Source organism: Dipteris shenzhenensis, chromosome 19, assembly GCF_047967505.1.
Source record: "Dipteris shenzhenensis isolate YYH24624 ecotype China chromosome 19, Dip_SZ_1.0, whole genome shotgun sequence".
In the NCBI taxonomy this organism is placed as follows: Eukaryota; Viridiplantae; Streptophyta; class Polypodiopsida; order Gleicheniales; family Dipteridaceae; genus Dipteris; species Dipteris shenzhenensis.
This window is the reverse complement of record NC_141614.1, coordinates 51,587,809-51,601,762: the sequence shown is the minus strand read 5'-3', so window position 1 is coordinate 51,601,762 and position 13,954 is coordinate 51,587,809.

Sequence of the window (13,954 nt, the reverse complement as noted above, 5' to 3'; positions counted from 1 at the left end):
TGATATTCGTCTGTTGTGTTTATTTTCTTAGCCTTTCCTAAGGTTAAGAGTTTATGACACGTGGCAGTCTAATAAGAGGTCCTTTTCCCTTTGTAATATTGCTATTGCACTCGCTCCACCCTCCCATTTCGGTACTACTTCCGGTGCTTTTGTTTTTTTGTGTTTGATTTTTTCTCATATATATATATATATACACACACACACACACACACACACACCTATTATTTTACTCTATTTTTTCTCTTTGATTGGACTTGTTTTCTTGACATGTATATATTTATTTCCACTGTAATTAATTATGCCTATCTAGTTAGTGGTATGGTAATTCTTACCTATATAATCATTTATATTGCAATTTTACCTCTATAATAATTTATAATTAACCCTCATAAAAAATTTACTCTTGCTAACATACACACATCTTACATGTCTCACATGTCTCACACTACGGTCTTGCATCTGTTACTTCAGATAATCTAGTCATCTCACCCTCTACCAATTCTTTATTCTAAATCTTTCATCTCAAATTATGAGTCTACAATGCTATAAATCCCTTTGTAGTCATTTGTCTTCTATATCTCACCCGTAGCAAATAGTTCTATAAATACCTTAGAAGTCATTCGTCTTCCATCTTGCCTTACCTCCTCTAGTTACCTTCCTCGCTCTCGTTACCTTCCTCCTCTCGTTTCCATGGATCTTTTTGAAGTAATCGATTCCGTTGAGGAAGCCATTGACAACACCAAACTATGGATTGCCGAGAACTAGGGAAAGAGAGAGCAGAGAAAGCAAAATCCAACTCCGTTAACCTCGTATGAGAAGGATGAATTCGCTTGTTAGAAGGGCTTAGAGAAGGAGGAGAAAAGAAAAATAAGTATGGCTACTAGTGAAATAGATAAATTGCAGTCATATAGGAGAGAGCTGATAGACTTTCAAAGTGAGATATCTTCATGTGTGGCTCGTTATGGAAGATTTCCACCCCAAGAAGTGCAAGCCATTCAGAATAACAAAGTGTTATGAAGGAGAAAATTCATCAATCCTTACTTCTTTTCTGTAATTTTAACTACATCGATGAGGATGAGATGAGCTCAGCTCTTGAATGGATTGAATTTAGGATAGAGAGAGAAAATAGATTTGCCTTCCAGTGAAAGGCTTATTGTAACTTTTGGTGTTTTTCAACATCTTTATAAAAATTGTGAGAGTTTGCTACTTTCACTTGTAACTTTTGAAAGTGTTCCCTAAACACTTATAAATATTAAGAGAGTTTACAATTGCTGAATCTTATTTTTTTGTGTAATCCTGAGAGAATGGAATTTCAAAGATGAATTTGATGTTTCTTGCAAGTCCACCAATGTGCAGTCTCATGTGATCAATAGGGTAGTGGCATTCTAGTGATCATATTGGCACTAGGAGAATGGCACAGGTTCCAATCTACATGTAAGTTTGGAGTTCATAGTGCTACTTTCTAGGTTCCAGCTTGGCACCACTACCATTCTCCATTGGTGTTTTAGACGATGGAACCACTGCCATTCTCCACCACTAAAACATAGAAGAATGCAAATGTGAGTTCAGGCTTCTCAGTGGCATTTTCTAGGGCCCAATAAGAGATTAGCACCACTACCATTCTCCACTAGTAGAAATGTTTACCCTAATATTCTAGGAGGGGTATTCCAGTGATCATAGGAGAATGGCACCAAGTTCCAATCCACATATGAGTTTGTTCTCAGTGCCATTTTCTAGGTCCTAGCATGAGATTGGCATCATTGCTATTCTCTACTAGTGGCAATATGCACAAACTCAACATGTAGATTGGCATTCCACTCATTTTATTGGCAGTAGGATAATGGCACAAGTGCCAATGCACATGTGAGTTTAGGATTCCTAGGACCATTTTTCAAGTCTTGGTATGAGATCGGCAACACTGCCATTCTCCACAAAGTGACAAGGAGATTTACACAAAGCCATATGATCTCTACACAGGAGAGACTATGATCACTACATAGGAGGAAAGTTGAATTTCCCTAATCTACCCTATACATTTCAAAGATGAATTTACTCCATACTTGGAGACTGGCAAATAAGATTATTTTCATTCATCAATAATTATATTTCATTCGCATTAGATTATATCCTCAGTAGAATATGATAATTCATTTTTTAACATTGTTTTAAAATATTCTTTTAAAAAAAATGTAAATGCAAATTGTATTTCATTCATTCACAAACATGGACTCATATTCTATTGAAAGAATATACTCAAATTGTAAATTGTTCATTCACATTCTATTGAAAGAATTTTACATATTCATTCAAAAGAAAGTGCAAGAATGAGTAATGAAAATTGAGAAACCAGGATTCATATTCTTTTGAAAGAATATACTCAAATTGTAAATCATTCATTCACATTCAATTGAAAGAATATTAAATATTCATCCAAAAGAATGTGTAAGAATGAGTAATGAAAATTGAGAGACATGGATTCATTTCTATTGAAGGAATATACTCAAACTATAAACCATTCATTCACATTCTATTGAAAGAATATTAAATATTCATTGAAAAGAAAGTGCAAGAATAAGTAATGAAAATTGAGAGACATGGATTCATTTTTATTCAAAGAATATACTCAAATTGGAAATCATTCATTCACATTCTATTGAAAGAAGAAATAATATTTGAAAGTATGAAGTGGTCCAAAGAACAGATTTTGATACTTGGAGAGCTCTCATTAGGTTTTTTCCAAAGAATGTTTGAAGATCAAGGATCTAAATATATTGTGGGAGATATCCTTTGTATGGAAATTTTGCTAGATATATAAATAGCTTATTGTATTACAAAGATGAAACAAATGTTGTATTTGTGTATGTCCCTAAGCATTAGGAAAAAGAGATCAAACAAGGAAAAGAAAGAAGAAAGGCCCTTCAAGGTTGTGAAAGCAATCTAGAAGGTCTGAAATAAGATGGAATTTGTTTTTGGGAGCTTTAGAATCTCTTATTTGAGTTCTTGAGATCTCTTGTGAGAAATGTGGTTTTGGTCTTTGTGTCTTTGTTTGTGGGAGTTCTAGGTTCTCTTTGTTGAGTGCCTTCGATCTCTTGTGAGAAATGTGGTTTCGGTGCTCCTTGTTGAGTTCTTTAGATCTCTTGTGAGAAATGTGATTTTATTTTGTGTTTGTCTATGATGTTAAAGTAAATTTGTTTCTTTGTTTAATAGAACACCTAGAGTCTCATTCTCACACTTTCTTTGAATGACTATTTAATATTCTTTCAATAGAATGTGAAAGAATACAAAGGGTTTTAAATATGTCTATCAATTTAGAGTTTTAAAGGTTATTAGAACACTTGGCTCATTCTTACACTTTCTTTTGAATGAATATTTAATAGTATGGTCAATTTCTTTACTTTTTGTTGAATTTCATTCATTTCAAATGCGTGATCAATGGGTATGGACAATTCATGTTTCCAAAAACCATTAGATGTAGAATCAAAATTACTATAATAAGGCATGTCTTCAACAATTTGCAACACCTATCATGGAGGAATACAAACTCAAATCACAAAGAATATAGCATTTTTTGCACAAGAAACTGTCTGAAAGTATATTAAGACTTTTACAAAATAGATTGAATCATAATGTTTCATAAGTTAGGTATAAAAAATAGTTCGTAGATTAAATTGGAATATAGGTACAAATGTATTAGTTAAGTACTTTTATTTATAGTCCTAATTGAAAAGCTCAATTACATTCACTAATCATGGTTTCTCGTGCGATAAATTGAATCAAATTGGCTAAGAATTCCCTTGCAGCATTGGCGATGATGCCCCTTTCTTGCATCCCAAAATTGTACCAAATCATTTTGCCTTGCTATCTTTCAATGGCCTCATTTTGGTGATTTTATCCAGCATGCATTCTTTCTCTTTATTCAATATAGCATGTTGATCATGTACCATACTTCATGTAGTAGGGAAAGTCCATCTCACTGTAGTTTTAGTTGTATGTGAGCACTACCATTCTGTGTGTCATTCTTTCAACAACAAGTAGACATATGAGATTCTACATACATCATTTCTAGCACTTCTTTGTTTTTTTGCTTCAAAATTGGAACACTGATTGAAAATAGTTGAACATCTCATGCCCTTTGTTAATTATAGCTTGACCATATCTAATAGAAGAATAGGTCATGTGGCTAAAAACATCATTGAGCATCACCCACTAATTGTAAATATCATAGCCATGAACAGATTTGGCCATTCAGCCAAAACATTATTTAGCATTTGCCCAAGTACTCAGGGGGTTCACTGATAAATATGTAAACATAGCACGTGGGTTCAATGGGATTTTAAATTCTTTTTTTTCCACATTTTTTAGATACATTTTTTAAAATTAGGCCTTGAACGCACATGATATAGGGGTTTATATATGGTGACCCCCCTAAGCCCAAGTACGGCCATCATGGAGAGATTTGTCCAAGTGGCCAAAGTATCTGAGCAATAAAAACTCCAATTTACACTTACTCATTCCTCATGGTAAGGAATCAACATAATTTTTAACATTTTTGAGCTCACAATTAAATGTGGATGTGCATCATACTCCATACAATTACAACCTTTTCCACAACAATGTATAAACACATCTTTTCATGAAATAGAAGAAATGTCCAATCAAAGTTAAAATTATTTGCAATTAAACTAATACATCAGAGGGAGAATGTAACAAGATAATATATTGAAAAAATGAACACCAGATGAAAGGATAATTTCAAGGATCTGCTTGCTCTTCTTCTTCCCAAAACTTTGAAGCATGTCTTTGCAAATGCTCATGCTGCTCTTCATTGAAGGGTTGAAGCTCCATTTGTCGTGGTATGGCCTGAATTTCTTTATCCCCTCCATCTTCAGATATATCATCTAGTTTTGGTACCCCCTCTATTGGTGACAAATATATCTGTGGTTTCAAAACTTAGGCAACCAAAGTGCATTATATATTGTTCAAACATCTTTGGTGCATTATTCAAACATGCTACATGGCCCATTTTCAAGAACACCACAAGCAAGAACTACACAGGGGACAAGCAATCATCATCATGCTCTATAACAAATGCTCAAAGCGATCCTCATCCCAACTCCTACTTTTTCTTGGCCCATACATCACATCCAAGAAAGCCACCCCAATTGCCATTGGGTCCTAGTATACATTATGCATAAATTCCATTCCCTCCATATTTGAATTGAGTGTGTAGAAACTTGGTCAATGATTTACACCTTCTTTTTGTCCTACGATCCACCTCAGTTGTAGCATTAGGCAATGGTGGAGTTTCCTTGCCCTGTTTAGCCTTCAACTTCAACCATGAGTCACAACAATCATGAATTTGATGGTATAGTTCTAGACTAATTTCAAAATGTAACTTGCACTTATCCCAAATTTTCAACCTCAAAGAAGCTCGCTCTACCGATATAAACATATAAAGTTCTTCTTGCAATGCAGCATCCCTCTTTATCGCATGGATCATTCTTCAGCACCAAGAATCGTGCCATTAGTCTTTTTTTTAGCAATGACTACTGTGCCTTCCTTGATTTCATTTTGAATTTTCACAAATTTTTCATCACTCAACCCACACAAGCATCTAAACATTGACATAGTTGGTTCCCTACTACGACACTTTCCGTCCTACGAATATATTCCTACAATATAATCTTCAAGGATGGAAATCCATTCATCATAAGTGGCATTCCTTGTAATGATCATATGTATATCCTTTGTGGCAAAGCTGTTGCCCAATGTTACCTTACTAGTGTCAATGAAATCTTGCAAACATGCTAAGCCATAAGTATTCAAGAATTGAGAAAAGTGCCTGGTACAAAGAAATGATTCATAATGGAATTATACTATACTTACATCCCAATTCTCACAACCTAGATGTCCTTTTGCAAGCCTCTATGGTTCTTTTTTGGGTCTACTAAAGAGCACCCATCGTCCCCTCACTTGCTTTAGTATATCAATGTATGGGGACTATCTCAATATATTTTGAGACTCCAGGTTTGCCAACTTTGATATGATTACACAAAAACATGCCAAACAATTTCCTACAATCCTTGCTTGGTGGGTGCGATAATATCTCTTTCTTTATGCCGTGCTACTATCATCATTAGAGATGAATATCTTAGTAGCATATATTAAATGACACCCAGATAATATCCAATAGTTGAATTTGGTTATCTCCTTTTTATCCACCTTTTCCAGGGGCTACTTTATTTTAGGAGTGAAAGGCATTAAATTTGCTACTATAGCAACAGAGTAGAGGCCTCAAGTTATAACCAAAGTCTGCAGGCTTAGCTTTCTTGGGGTTGGATGTTATTGCTAGAGAAATACAAGGTTTATAGCGGCTTACAATGTGTTATCTGAGAGAAAGGCAATTTGTGTTGGCTCTTTCCCATGTCTTCTATAGGAAGAGTAGGGTGTTCTCAGTATGCAAGGTTCTGAGTCTTTTTGTCACCTATACATATACCAGTGTCATCGTTTGTAGTATAAGTGTAGCTTAGGACCTTGGCTCATATTCTGGTGAGAGACATATGCTTAAGTGTTGTAAGAAAACATTGTGCATGTTTGTATGAAAGGGACATGCATTATCATGGTTGGGGTAATGAAGGCTTGCACCTCATTGGGGGTTAAAAGGTTTAGAAAGAGTTTAAGGGTTAAGGATACACGAGACTTTCTAGTGGCACCCCTACAGGGAGTGGATATCATCTTAGGAATGCCATGCAAGCATCAATATAATCCTAAGATAGATTACAATTCACATCAGATGTGGATTGAGAAGGAGATACAAGAAATATGTCTGAAAAGCTCAATAAAAGCTGAGATCAGTCCTTTACTCAACCACACATGAGCCAAAAGAGCAATTAGGAAACGTGAGAAGACATATCTGATTTTGGTGAATACGATAATGGCTACTCAGGCAAACACTAAGCCTACCCACCAAAAGTTTCTTTCTCAGTTTTCTGATTGTTTCTTAGATGATTTGCCCCTTGGACTACCATGTTCTCAACCTGAAGATCATAGGATAGAAATCCTACCGGGCAATACTCCACCTTGCAAAGCTCCTTATAAAGTCAATCAGCTAGAACAAAAGGAAATTCAAAAGCAAGTGGAGGAACTGATAGAGAGAGGATTGATAAGACCCAACAGTTCTCCTTATGGAGCACCTGTCTTATTAGTCAAAAAGAAAAATGGAACCTATCGAATGTGCATAGACTATCGTGCACTAAACAAAATGACAGTCAAGAACAAATATCCAATCCCTAGGATTGATGATCTTTTGGACAAATTGAAAGGGGCCAAGGTCTTCAGTAAGATAGATCTCAAATTTGGCTATCATCAAGTTCGTATAGTAGAAGAGGATATATACAAGACTGCCTTTAGAACTCAAACGGAACATTATGAGTTCCTAGTTATGCCTTTTGGGCTAAGTAATGCTCCAGCTACTTTTAGTAGAATGATGAACCGAATCTTTCTTAAACATCAAGATTGTGTGGTAGTATTTTTCGATGATATTCTGGTGTTTAGCAAAGACATTGAGGAGCATAAGGAACATCTAAAGCTAGTTTTTTCACTCTTGAAAGAAAATCAATTATACATAAATCCTGAAAAGAGGAGTTTCTTTCAAGATCAGATAGAGTATTTGGGTCGCATTGTATCCACCGATGAGATTCGAGTAGATCCAAAGAAGATTGAATGCATAGTCACTTGGCCTAAACTCCGAGATATACATGAATTAAGATCATTCTTGGGATTGTGCAGCTTTTGTAGAAAGTTTGTCAAGAATTTCGCATACATTGCACATCCATTGATAGGCCTTCTTAGAAAAGCTAAGCATTTCTTATCGACTGAGCATCAAGATAAATATTTTACAGCTTTAAAAGAATCTCTCACACAAGCTCCTGTGTTACAACTACCCGATTTCTCTAGACCATTCTTTGTAGTTGTAACTGATGCTAGTGGATATGGAATTGGAGCCATACTCATGCAAGATGGACATCCAATAGCATATGAGAGCCGAAAATTAAAACCAACAGAATGCAATTATAGCACATATGATAAAGAATAAACCGCTGTTGTGCATGCCTTACGAATGTGGAAACATTATTTGATGGGATCTGAGTTTCTTATCAAAACTGATCAGCAAAGTATCAAGCATTTGTTGACTCAGCCACTAATATCTGATAGGCACATCAAGTGGGCATCATTTATACAGAGTTTTCAGCCCATGATTCAGTATCAACTTGGAAAAGAAAATGTAGTTGCTGATGCTCTTAGCAGAAAGCCAAGTATTAATCACATCAATGCTTTAGAGACCCAGCCTTTTGAAGGTATGAAGCATTCTTATCAAGGGGATCAAGATTTTTCCGATATATGGAACAAAGTAGAGAATAATAATTGGAATCCTATGTTGGACTATTCATGCAGTGATGGATACCTCTTTTATCAAAATAAATTATGCATCACTTGACCCTTTAGACAAATTGTAATGGAGGAAATTCACCAACCACCATATATGGGACATAGGGGAGTGACTGCCACTTTACAAGTGATAGCAAGAGAATTTCATTGGCCTACTATAAGAAAAGATGTGGCTAAGTTTGTAGCTGAATGCATCACTTGTCAAAAGATCAAGAGTTACAAAGGAAAGACCCCAGGATTGCTAATGCCTTTGCCTATCCCTACGCAACCTTGGGAATAAATATCCATGGATTTCATAATAGGTTTTGCTACTACAGTGAATCAAAATGATATGATATGGACGATAGTAGATCGCTTTAGTAAGCAAGCTTATTTCATCCCATGCAAGAAGCCTTTAATAGCTCAGCAAGCTATGCATTTAGTCATCAAGCATATCTTTGTTCATCATGGCTTGCCAAAGATTATAGTGTTTGATCGAGATTCGAAGTTTTACAGTAATTTCTGGACAACATTATTTCATAATCTAGGCACTAAGTTAGATTTCTCATCAGCTTTTCATCCGGAATTGAATGGACAAACTGAAGTTACAAACAATGCTATTCTGGATATGATAAGAGCTTATGTGGGAAGTCAACCAAAGACTTGGGACAAATACATTCATCGCTTACAGTTTGCTTATAATAATACTGCTCATTCTGCAACTGGAAGAGCACCTTTTGAGATTATCAATGGGAAGGTTTTACCTATTCCTATCACATGATTGACCCATAGAGTGGAGGCAGTAGATGCATTTACCCATGATTATCAAAATATTCTCAAAGAGGTTCGAGAAGCCATTGCAATCGCTCAAGAGAAGTACACAAAACAAGCCAATAAGAAACGAAAACACATGCTTTTTAAAGAAGGTGATTATGTACTTCTTCGGATTGAGAAAAGAAGATTCAAGAGTGTTGAGAAATGGCCAGTAATCAAGATGTCCCCACGTTTTTATGGACCATTCAAGGTGATTCAGAAAATCAATGATCTAGCTTATAGGCTTGAATTACCTGATAATTGGAAAATACATAATGCTTTCCATATCAGCCTCTTAAAGCCTTTCAAAGGACCTTTACCTATTCATCTTGTCTATGAAGAGGCTCCATTGATTCTTGATGAAGAAGAAATTCTAGAACCCGAATGCATTATTGATCATCAACAGACCTCGACCCCAGACCTCGACCCGAAAAGTAAATATCTCTATTAAATACTTGCTCAAATTTAAGAATCATCCGAGAGATGATGCTCAGTGGATGCCTGAGCGGTTCTTTCGAACTTTCCCAGACCTCATTAGTTCCTATAATCAAACATGCAACTGAGGTCAGTTGCAATCCAAGCAAGAGGGATGTTACGGAAATTAGATTTTCTGATATATCTTGCTTTGGATATTATTACTTTAGTCAAGTGTGACTATGGCAAAGTACTCCATAGGAGCACACCAGACGCGACGGGGGTCCTAGTGGATACTTTGTGTGGTTAGTTGGGGATACCTAACTAGCTTGTGTTTTGCCATGCTAGATGGGCGGTATTGTGGGTGATTCCATGTTAATATTGACGTCGCCAATGTTATTGGTGTTGTGCTTGATTATTGTGCTTTGAGCACGATTATGTTGGGATTGGTTGATTCCGTGATTCATTCAATCGATTGTTAATAACTAATGTAATTGGTGGCGTGAGTACAGGTGATGGAACTCATAGCGAGGATTGGAGTTAGTGCGAGGGTATAGATCGAGGTATCGCACAGCACATTATATATGGCCATGGGACAATTTTTGCATTTGCTTTATTATTGCAAGTTTGAGCAATATATTTTTGTTAGATATCAATGCTCCACTCTCATCTAACTACGCGGGAACCAGCTAACTCTACTTGTAAGCCCCCATATGAGGAGAAGGCATTTGAGTAGCTCGGTTATCCGGTAGGTCCTGGTTTGGACACCAGATGGGAGCCATGTGTGGCCTGATGGCTGGAAGGCTTGAGATAGAGTTGGCACACTGCCAACTAGGCTACATGCAAGTGCGAGAAAGCATCCCATGACTAACCGCACTGAGGGTAGACGGAGCATTTCCCAGGGCAGCCCACTCTCAGGTTGCGGGGCCCGTTTGGAGCCCCAGATGATCCCGGATGGCTGTGGTCGAATGGCAACCATAAGTCAGTTGCTCTATTTTGCACACTAGTTCTATCGTGTGGTCGGTGGCCTATTTCGGGACCGACCCCTAGTCGGCCATTTTGGGCGGATTGGATCAGTCACCTAATTGAGTTTAATCGACTACAAGTGGTGGCTATATAAGAGCAAGCTTGTGAAGCCCATCATCATCACTGGCTACGGCAACCCTGATTCCTTAACATCCAACCTCTGTCCTCTACTGATTCCAGCATGCCATCGAAACTCTCTCATAGGAGCACACGGCTGGGAAGCAGCGCCATCTATTGTATCAGTTTTATAGTAATCAAAATTTTGATTTTCCATACTATCTTCTTTTCTCTCTTGCATACGAGATCCTGTTATCTGTTGAGCACAGACTTTGTATTGTTTTCTTACATGGTATCAGAGCCTGGGACTCTAGCAAGAAGATTTGGTAGTGTGTTTATGTTTGTGAGCAGATTGTGAGAGATGGCCCAGCCCGCAAGACTGTGAATCCCACCGTTCGGCGAAAGCGAAAAGTTGGACGGCACTAACTATCCACTCTGGAAGTTCAAGATGAAGACCATCCTAAGCACATACAAGCTTTGGGATACTGCTACTATTGAAGACTAAAGACGAGGCTTTTAGTAAGTTCACAGAATGGCATGTAATGGTCGAGAAAGAAACGGGGAGGAAGGTGAAGAAGTTTAGATTAGACAGAGGTGGTGAGTTCACATCAAGTGAATTTGAAAGTTATTGCAAAAGTCACGGGATCAAGAGGCAGAAACTCCCGCCACATACACCACAGCAAAATGGAGTAGCAGAGCGCAAGATACGCATCATATGCGAAATGGACAGGAGTATGATGAAAGGGAAAGATTTGTCAAAGGCTTTCTGGGCTGAAGCATGTAACACGGTAGTTTACATTCTGAATCGTAGCTACATGAATGCTGTGAACGGGATGACTCCATTGCAGGCCTTTTTTGGTAGAAAACATTCAGCTGCACATTTCAGAGTTTTTGGATGTGACTATTTTGTGCATGTCCCTGATGCTAACTGCACCAAATGGGAACCGAAGAGCCGGAAGTGTATTTTCTTGGGCTACAGTGAAGAGCCGAAGGGTTACCGTCTCTATAACCTTGTTCCCAAGAAGGTAATAGTAAGTCGTGATGTGGTCTTCTCAGAACATCCGCATCAATTGGAGGAGGATGCTTCCTTCCCAGACAACCAAGACCAAGATATCCATCTAGTACCACCACCAACAGTAGACCGAACTCCCCCAACGGTGCTTGGGAGGATTCAAGATAAAGAAGAGGAAGAAGAGCCTCCAGAACCACAACGGCAACGACCATTCCTGAAGTGGGTAAAGCAGCTTTGGATGACAGAGAACCTCCAGCCATTGAGGAGGAACCATCCAAAACTGCCGGTCCACGAGATTAGAGGAGCAAAGAAGGGTGCAGGAACACTTGGTCAACTATGCTTTGATGACAGAGGTGATCCGTGCTGATGAACCCAAGTGTCTTGAAGAGGCACAGGGTGATGATAGGTGGATGGAGGCTATGTAGTCGGAGTATGGCTCCATAATAAAGAACAACACTTGCGACCCTGTGGATCGACCACCAAAATGCAAGGTAATCGGCACCAAGTGGGTGTACAAGACCAAGTACAACTCCGACAGCACATTGGATAAGTACAAGGCTCGGCTCGTGGCAAAAGGATTCGCACAGGTACATGGCTTTGATTATTAGGATGCTTTTGCTCCCACAGCTCGACTAACCACAATTTACAGTGTTTTGGCTTTAGCTGCCCAAGGAAGTTGGCCTGTGTTTCAGATGGATGTAAAATCCGCCTTTCTGAATGGAGATCTCAAGGAGGAGGTATACGTGGAACAACCACCAGGTTTTGTGATCCCCGGTTCATGATCCCCGATTCAGAAGGTAAAGTATGTAAACTGAAGAAGGCACTTTACGGGCTGAAACAAGCCCCATGAGCATGGTACCAGTGGATTGATGCCTACTTTCTGCAAAACGGGTTCAGGAGGACCCCATTTGATGCAAATTTGTATATCTTCAGAGAAGGAACATGTGTATGATGGTGGTCCTTTATGTGGAGGACCTTGTCATAACAGGGAACCATGAAGAGAAGATCTCGTAGACAAAGCATTTGCTAGGAAGAGAGTTTGAAATGACAGACCTCGGACTGATGCATTTCTGTTTGGGGATTGAAGTTTGGCAAGAGCCAAAACAGATCTTCATCTCACAGCTGAAGAATGATGGAGAGATACTAAAGGCATTTGGCATGGCTGAGTTGTCACCCCTATGGAGGTTGACGTGAAGCTCTCAAATGAGGATTCATCACCACTGGTGGACGAAGCGAAGTACAGAAGGCTTGTGGGCAGTTTGATTTACTTGTGCAACACATAGTCGGACATCAGTTTTGCGACTGGTGTACTAAGCAAGTTTTCCAATAAGCCTCGGGAGAACCATTGGAGGGTAGGAATGTAGGTGCTAAAATACATCAAAGGCACACTTGATTATGGCATTACCTATACCAAGGGCAACATCTTGATCGGATTCTGTGACTCAGATTGGGTAGGAGACGTGGACAGCAGGAGATCAGTGACAGGTTACTGTTTCTCACTTGGATCTAGAGCTGTCATGGGTCAGCAAGAAGCAACCCACAGTTGCTCTTTCTTCTACCGAGGCTGAGTACAAATCAGCATGTTTTGCTTCTTGTGAGGCAGTGTGGTTGAGGAGGATTTTAGGGGACATTGGTGCAGTGCAGAACAAGCCTACGCAATTATCATGTGACAATCAAAGTTGCATGGCAATTGCAAAGAACCCTGTGTTCCACGCTCACACAAAACACATTGAGATTCAATATCACTTTGTACGCGAGCTCATCATGGATGGAGAGGTCGACTTAGTGTACTGTTAGACTACAGAGAATGCTGCGGACATCTTCACGAAGGCTCTTGGAACAGACTTGCTGGAGAGGCATCTTCATCGACTTGGCATTGGGCCGAAAAAGTAAGTTCACTTGCGGGTGGACATTGAGGGGGGGTGTTAGATATCAATGCTCCACTCTCGTGTAACTATGCAGGAACCAGCTAACTCTACTTGTAAGCCCCCCATATGAGGAGAAGGCATTTGAGTAGCTCGGTTATCCGGTAGGTCCTGGTTTGGACACCAGATGGGGGCCATGTGTGGCCTGATGGCCGGACGGCTTCAGATAGAGTTGGCACACTGCCAACTAGCCTACATGCAAGTGCAGGAAGGCATCCCATGACTGACCGCACTGAGGGTAGATGGAGCATTTCCCAAGGCAACCCACTCTCGAGTTGCG